An 8,671-nucleotide genomic window follows, 5' to 3' on the forward strand; every position below is an offset into this window, starting at 1 on the left:
GTGGTGATGGTCTTGAAGACAGTCATGTTATCAACGCACTTGCCGATGTAGCTGGTGACTGATGCCGTGTACTCCTCCAACGTGACGGATTCGATGTTGGTTGCAGACTCCCTGAAAATGTTCCAGTAGTGCACTCAAAACTATCCTGAATAGCAGAGGTGGCCAGGTATTCACCTGCTTCAAAACCGGTTAGAATGTATGAAAAGTGGTCTTACCATAAAAAAGAAGTAATATGAGTAGCCAAGGTGGGGGCGGCGCTCCGCATGGTACTCGCTGGGGATGTTTGTGTAAATAAGATCCAGCATGTTCACCACTCTCGATTCAAAGTCCACATGCTGATGGAATTTAGGGAGCACTGATTTGAGATTTGCATGATTGAAATCTACAATACTGTTGAGGAAAATTGCAAGAAATAATTAGCAATATTCTAAAAACATACTGTTAACTACTAATGCATACTGGGTAATTATTCAGTAAGTAATAATAAACTCCTAGTTAACTAATCATTGGTAAGTGGAAGTAATACATCGTTTATATCTTGTTGTGGTTCAGATTGTTTTTTTATTCAAAACGAATTTTCTTCCAGGTTGTTGTTTTGTTTTTTTTCCAACCTCTGAAGCATCAATAGGTCGATGGCTTACATCAGGTGTGAATGAATGTGTGAAAATATGTGCCCCCAGTGCCCTGTGAGAGACTGGTGTCCCATCTAAGGTGTATTCTGACATGACAATCAACATTCCCAGCATTCCCTGGATCCATTGACCTGAAAATGAATAAATGAATATTTTGATGATTTGGAAAAACAGCATGTATTGAAAATCCTGTAACAATAGTCAAGTGATTAAAGAAAATGACGAGTTCTGCTTACATCATCAGTAAACATGATACAGGCTTCTAAGTGAGTTTGTGGTCCATAAACATGTTTCATTAATCTTTTGTCTGTGACGATATTGGCTCCGCCCCTAGAGTTTTGTGTCACCATGTTAAAGCTAGCACTTAATCGGCTACATTATACATTCTAATATCAACTCAGGACCAAAAATCTTTCATAAATAATAATAATAATAATCTTTAATAAAGTGCAACAGCAGAATCTGGCTGAAAATTGTAATCAATGTACTGTACAGCGGGACAGTTTGTGAAACCGGATTTCTAAAGGTTTCTTTAGATCAGTGGTCCCCAACATTTTTTTCGCCGCAGACCGGTCAATGTTTGATCATTTTACCGTGGCCCGCTGGGGGTGGGGGTGGGGGCTATACAATTAAATTAAAATTAATAATTTTAATTTAATTGTATTTAAACATGCCTTTTTAACTCACTACAACGCTAAATCAACGGGAACCCTGAGCTTGTTTCTTTTGCAATGAGACGGTTCCATCTGGGGTAACAGGAGACAATGACACCCAAAGTGTGTTGCTTATGTCCAGTTTATTGCGTTGTTTTGTTTTGGTTACCGTCACTGCAGAAAACCCCGCTTCACACAGATAGCATGTCGGAAATGGCAATAGGGATGTAAGTGCTGTGGTGACAATCTCAGGGTATTCCGCCATGACTTTAATCCAGAACACCGGCAGAGTTTCTAACTTTCTAACGACGTCTGTTTCATGCTCATTTTTGCTAATTTGTGGGTTAAATTTGAGCAAACACAATATAGACGTACACCAAGCACTGTTAAACATGACAAAGTACCGGTGAACAGAGAGAAGAGCGATACACACCTTCTCTCCACCGAAGCTACAACACCACTGCCGCTTGCAGCCGCTCAGCTCCAGACGTCACCTAAACCCGGCCCGATATCATGATATTTTGCGCGTGCGCGGTATCGGTGCGGCTTTAGGTGACGTCTCTCAGCTCCCGGTTAACCTCTCGTCCATGGAAAGTCGCACAAACCCGTGAGAAATACACCACAGTAAATAAAATGGAAAAAATTTTATGTTCCTTGGGCGGCCCAGTACCATTTGGTCCACGGACCGGTACCGGTCCGCGGCCCGGGGGTTGGGGACCACTGCTTTAGATGATTAATGGTTCTACTGTAACTTTCTAAAATGGATCCATTGTGAACATTTCCCAGAAAGCTTTGTTTTAGAATTTGTTGTAAATTCCATAAAGGGTGTGCAAACTTTTGCACACATGTCCAGAGTGGATGAGCAGATTAATATGTTTAATATTATGCCCCATTTTACTTGTAGCTCACACAACCTACTTAATGAAACATATCACATGGAAATGAGACACGCCAACTTACCGACTTCCTGTCACAGATGACACATGGTCTGTGAAAGTTGTAGAAAAAAAATGTTAAAGCAGCGATGCGATGTACTGACCAGACAATGGCACCACGCAGCAGGCACTTGTTATGCACCGTGAAACTAGTCGTCAATGAACTTGAGTCACACTGCAGCAATGCAAAGATGACAATGTCGGGTAAGACACATCTGTGGCTCTGTGCTTTCAGCCAGTCTATTGTACACCATTATATAGCAAAGAAGAAAGTACAGTTTTCACTATTCCAGGTAAACACATCGAACAGATCCTTATTCAGGTCCAGTTTGTAAGCTTTGTTTACATTTTGTCTAAAGAACAGTTATTACTTTGAGACTCCAAGAATAAAACACTTGAGGTTGTGGAGTTATAGATGTTATAGATGTACTATTTATTTTCCACAGCAGTTTGATGTACAATGACTACATTGTTTTTTTATATGAAAGTTATTTATTTACTTTTCTGCTCCGACCCTGTCTCTGCTCCGTTCACATCGTTAGTTTGTTACCTTAGTGATTTCACCTCTTCTGTTTTCGGTCTTTAATTAATTTGTCCATTTATACAGTTACATTTACAGAGCAACATACAACATTGTTTTAAAGCCTCCATCAATGAATACAGATACTTCACATCAAGTACTTTATCTATTTACACATTGCTCTTTCTGTGTTCGTCAGAGCCGCCACTGACAGTACCTGTCCAGATCACCAGAGGGCACTCTTTCCCATTGTTTTACTTTATCTGTTGTGTACTTCATTTCCAAATTTGACTTTTCTATTCTGAGTTTATTCCAGTTTTCTGACTCTCAAAAAACTTTAGTTCATTGTTTGATATTGGTTACATGTGTATTGATCCAACTACAGACTTTGTCTACAATCCTTGGATTTAAATTAAGCGAGTATATGCAGTCCCAGCCACATCAGATGTCTTAATCCATTTGTAATTACATTTCATGCCATGGAGCACTGACAAAATAAGTACGTTCCTGTTAATACTTATGCTATAGCGGCTAGTTTTTCCGTTACCCAGTTCTCTTTTAATCTCTTTTGATACAAAAAATGAAGCTTGTCGAGTTACAGAGAAACCACAAATCACAATCTTGAATACTTTAGCATGTCTGAAAGCTAAAAAAAAAAAAACAATTCAAGTATTATATCTGACTGTTAAAGCGCTGACAATGATACTTTTTCCAAAAGAGCAAATTTTAAAAGAGCAAAGAGTAAATCAACAATTACACATATTTTCTAATGTCCTTATGGGGCGTCATTAAAGGTGGGGTCTCCAATATTTGAGAAATGCTTCAGAAAACGTCGGCAACCAAACAAAACAAAAATCAAAACAAATGTGTAGCCAATGAGCAGAAAGGGGCGTGTCTTGTCAATATGGGCAGAGAGAGTGTTCAGTGCACATGTGTGACATTAGCAGAAAGCGGTTTTAACATTGACATGGAGGATAAAAACAAAGAAAGAAAGAGAAGAAAGGCTTACGATAAGACAAGAAGTAGAACGTGTTAATATAGGATCAGCTTTCCAGCGCTGGAGAGAACTGAAGGAGCAGGAAGTTGGCCGCATATTCACAGATTGGAGTTTCCCGAGTCAATAACACCTGAGCTAAACGCTGTTACTAGCAAAACGCGGTTGTAGCTGCCTTTACTACGGTGTTATTTGTGTAGTAACAGCGTTTAGCTCAGGAGTTATTGACTCGGGAAACTCCAATCTGTGAATATGCGCACATGCGCACTGAACACTCTCTCCACCCATATTGACAAGACCCGCCCCTTTCTGCTCTTTGGCTACACGTTTGTTTTGATTTTTGTTTTGTTTGGTGGCCCAACGCAGTTTTCTGAAGCATTTCTCAAATATCAGGTTCATTTGATTCGCAACTGGACGTAGAGCTGCTGTATCCTGACTAATCAGAAGTGGGCCTTGAGGAACACTAAGGTATAAATTAAATTAAACCTGTGGGCTCCTCTCACCTCACTATCAATAGTACTTTGTGAAATCAGCCCTGCAATAACGTCCTCTTGAGATCGATACAAACGCGTTCTCCTTGATAAAGTATGTGTTTGCTTCATGGCCCCACCAGACGCACTCTTATTTCTGCAGGGGAGAGCAGTGAATGAGAGCCAGCTGACGAGATGGCTGGCACATTAAACTGCTGTCTGATGTGTCACCTTGGATTGCTTTTGGTTGTTGATGTAAGGGGGCGCAACTCCGTAATGAGCGTCTTGGAAGACTCATGACACTTTAAATAGGCAGATATTTATTGACATGTACATCCGTCCTGCTATTAATCCAAAACCTTCATTTGTAATAATAAAATTAAACAACCTTCACCATTCAGCTGATTGATCCTTAAACACAGCCAAGGCCACTCCAGGCAAATATATCGTTATTCCTTTATGTATGTGTGTGTATGTGAAAGAAAGAGACTGCTAGGCAGCGTACGACTCTTGCACATTCATTCAGTCATTCATTTTCTACCGCTTATCCCAACTCCCAACTTCTCGGGTCACGGGGAGCCTGTTCCTATCTCAGGCGTCATCGGGCATCAAGTCAGGATACACCCTGGACGGAGTGCCAACATATTCTCGGTGGAGGAAACCGGAGTACCCGGAGGAAACCCCCGAGGCACGTGGAGAACATGCAAACTCCGCACATAAGGCGGAGGCGGGAATCGATCCCTGGAGGTGTGAGGCAAACGTGCTAACCACTAAGTCACCGTGTTCCCCCTACTCTTAGACATATCAATGGCAATTAAATGCACTGGTGTAACCTTTTTGTTCTAAACAGTGCCAGTATTTCTTTTTAGGTAAAAGGTTGCTAATGCATAATCAAAACATCACTAGAGTTTACCAGATGTCAAAGTCATTTTTATAGTCATTGAATTGTCACAATAATTTGTATATCAAAGTGTTTTACACGATAAAGTAAGTGTGTCTTAGGACATCATCACTTAATATACGCTGGTCATTGGGAAAAGTAATCAACCATTTGGAACGATGGTGGTCTGTAATTGGCCACTGGGAACAATCGTAATAGGTGATTGGTTATTGGATATATTTGTGATGAGTAATTGGTCCTCGTGAGCAATGATGATCCGTGACTGGTGTTTGGGAACAACGGTGATAAGTAAGTGTTCATTGGGAATAACAGTATTCATCATCAAGTGGTTGAGAGCATTAATGATTGGTTACTGGCAATAATAGTGTTCAGTGATTGGGTGTTTGGAGTAGTGGAAAACAGTTATTGGATGTTGGGAACTATTGAGATAAGTGATTGTTCAGTGTGAACAATAATGATCGGTTATTGAAGGTTGGGAACAATTATTATGACGGTCAATTATTGGTCATTGGAAAAAATGGTGATTAGTCACTGGGGACAATGATGATTAGGGATTTGGGTGTTGGTGATTAGTGATTGGGTGTTGGAAACATCGATGATTTGTGATTGGGTGTTGGGAATAGTGGTGATTAGTGTGGTTGGCTGTGATTGTGATTGTTGGTGATTATTGATTGCGTGTTGGGAGCATTGGTGATTAGTGATTAGGTGTTGGTAGTAGTAGTGATTAGTGATTGGGTGTTTCGGAGTAGTGGTGATTATTGATTGGGTTTTGGGAACAATACTTATTAGTAATCGGGTGTTGGGTGCGATTGTGATTAGTTATTAGGTGTCGGAAGCATTGGTGATTAGTGATTGGGTGTTGGTAGTAGTAGTGATTAGTGATTGGGTGTTAGTTGTGATTGTGATTAGTTATTAGGTGTTGGAAGCATTGGTGATTATTGATTGGTCTTCTGAAACTGAATCAGTTCACTCAGGTCGTCTCAGTCAGGCTTTACACACTAGTGGTAAACCACTCAAGCAACCCGCTCTCTCAGCTCATATAATCATCAGCTGTAATATGAGATGGAATGTTGACTAGATTTGTCACTAGGCTTTTCCCTTAGAAAATCATTAACAAGGTCTAAACATTCTCCGTATCCGGTGACAAAGTAGCTAAGTTGTCCTTCACTCTCACTATCGCATTATACCATTAGTTTCACTATAGTTACTGAATACAAGTTGAATGATATGCTTTAATAAATAATTAAAAAACATAAGCTGAAACTTTACACTAATTAGAAAGTCCCACAGTCTCTGTTTTTGTTCGTTCCATGTACAGTAGCAAAGGCTAGAAATACGTAAGCCTGTTTCTATCAAGCTCTCAAAACCAAAGGTTGAAAAGTTTCCCATCGCTGTCCTTTCATTTTAGGAAAGGCTGTAATTATCCCAGCACTCTGGAAATGAAATTATTTCCTCCATTATAGCTACTTCTTCTTTTTTTTAGTTGTAGTACTATGTAATTACTCAACACACATTACCCAATAAGCTTATTATGGCCACTAAAGGCAATTTGAATCATTTAAATCTCGAGGTAAGGTTACTGATGGATTGTGGTGTGTGGGTCAGGATTGTGGGTATGGGATTCCATCCAGATATTTGTGCACATTGTGGGTATTTCTGGGCAAACAGTATAGGATTGTGGGCATTTGTGTTTGTGTAATAGCAAATAGGGCACATAGCTGTCTATAAAGAGGTATCTTGATATCATGTGGACAGAAAGTCAGAGAAATGCACATGGTGGTCACTAGGAGTCTCTTGTGTACAGCCAGAAAATTTACAGTCGAATTAATTTAACCCCTGAAGCATCATTTAGACATTCCTGACTCTTGCATTTACTTTACATAAGTCAAAAGTAATGAACACAGCTACATAGTATAGGAGTGTGTCCCGGTGAGAGCTGTTACTATAGAAATGATAACACATTGCTTTAATATAAACCCATGATTTCTCCTGTGTATGATCAAGGTGGAGGAAACAGACTATAAAAGGCTCTGCATTATTTCTATCTTTTTATGTATTTGGAAATGTTTCCTTTCTGGTTTTTTTTTCTAGCTGTTTCAGTATGGTAGGATGATGAGCTTTATTCTGTTTTAATATTTTTAGATTCCCTTGATGAGTACGACTGACTGTTCACAGTGCTGCCTGCTTTGCCAAGAGCTTTCTGACCGTTTCTGGGTCACTTTGATCCAGGTCACTTGGATCTGTAGTTTATAATGACTCAAGGATGCAAAACATACAAAAAACTTCTTAGCAATGAGGATGCTTCCGTTTGCTTGTATAAACAGAATCGTATGTTAAAGTATATTATATAAAGTGTATTATACTTATAAAGTGCAAGTCGTGGCCTAATGGTTAGAGAGTCTGACTCGTAATCCTAAGGTTGTGGGTTCGAATCTCGGGCCGGCCACGACTGAGGTGCCCTTGAGCAAGGCACCGAACCCCGCAACGGCTGCCCACTGCTCCGGGTGTGTGTGTGTGTGTGTGTGTGTGTGTGTGTGTGTGTGTGTGTGTGTGTGTGTGTGTGTGTGTGTGTGTGTGTGTGTGTGTGTGTGCGCGCACTTTGGATGGGTCAAATGCAGAGAACAAATTCTGAGTATGGCTCAGCCATACTGAAGCCGTATGTGACGTCACTTTCAGAAGTGTATTATACTTATTATAGTAAATGTGGAATCCATTCCAGAGTGAGGATTGTACTTGGTTATACATGGGTTACTTCATTCATTTTCAGTAAGTGATAAATTGTAGCCGTGGCCGTGGTGGATCCCGAGACTATCCCAGGAACGCTAGTTGAAAATATAACTTTCCTCTCCAGCCAAAGACTTGTGTTGTAGGTTGGTAAGAGAGATGTTCACCCATTGCATTGTAAGTCCCCTGGAAAAGGCTCCAGGTTCTTCATAACCCTATGTAGGTTAAGTGCTACAAAAAATGGATAGATGGACCGAATCACCCTACAGTGCTTTTTGGAGATAGAATGAAACATCTAGAGGTTTTTTTAAGACAGTAACCAGAGCTCAAGAAGTGGGGACCCTGCAGGTGTGAGGTGGGACACCCAGATCCACACTTAAGGATTCTTTGGTTGTTTTGTGGTTGTTCTGTGGTTGTAACAGGAACCCTATTTAGAGGGTGTTCTATATTTTAGGGCTCCATGTTATTGTTTGAAGTAATACTTTTTAAGAACATTTATTTATCTTCATGTAGATCTACAGCATGAATGAATATGTGAAGTTCCACCATAGCAGGAGCCTATCAGTTCCAGAATTAGTGAAATTGAAAGGACATACTGCTAAGTATGGCGACCCATACTCAGAATTTGTTCTCCGCATTTAACCCATCCAAAGTGAACACACACACTGTGAACACACACACACACATCAGTGAACACACACATACAGCAGTGAACACACACACACACTGTGAACACACACCCGGAGCAGTGGGCAGCCATTTATGCTGCAGCGCCCGGGGAGCAGTTGGGGGGGGGGTTTGATGCCTTGTTCGAGGGCACCTCAGTCGTGGCCGGCCCGAGA

Source organism: Tachysurus fulvidraco, chromosome 4 (genome assembly GCF_022655615.1).
Source record: "Tachysurus fulvidraco isolate hzauxx_2018 chromosome 4, HZAU_PFXX_2.0, whole genome shotgun sequence".
Lineage (NCBI taxonomy): Eukaryota > Metazoa > Chordata > Actinopteri > Siluriformes > Bagridae > Tachysurus > Tachysurus fulvidraco.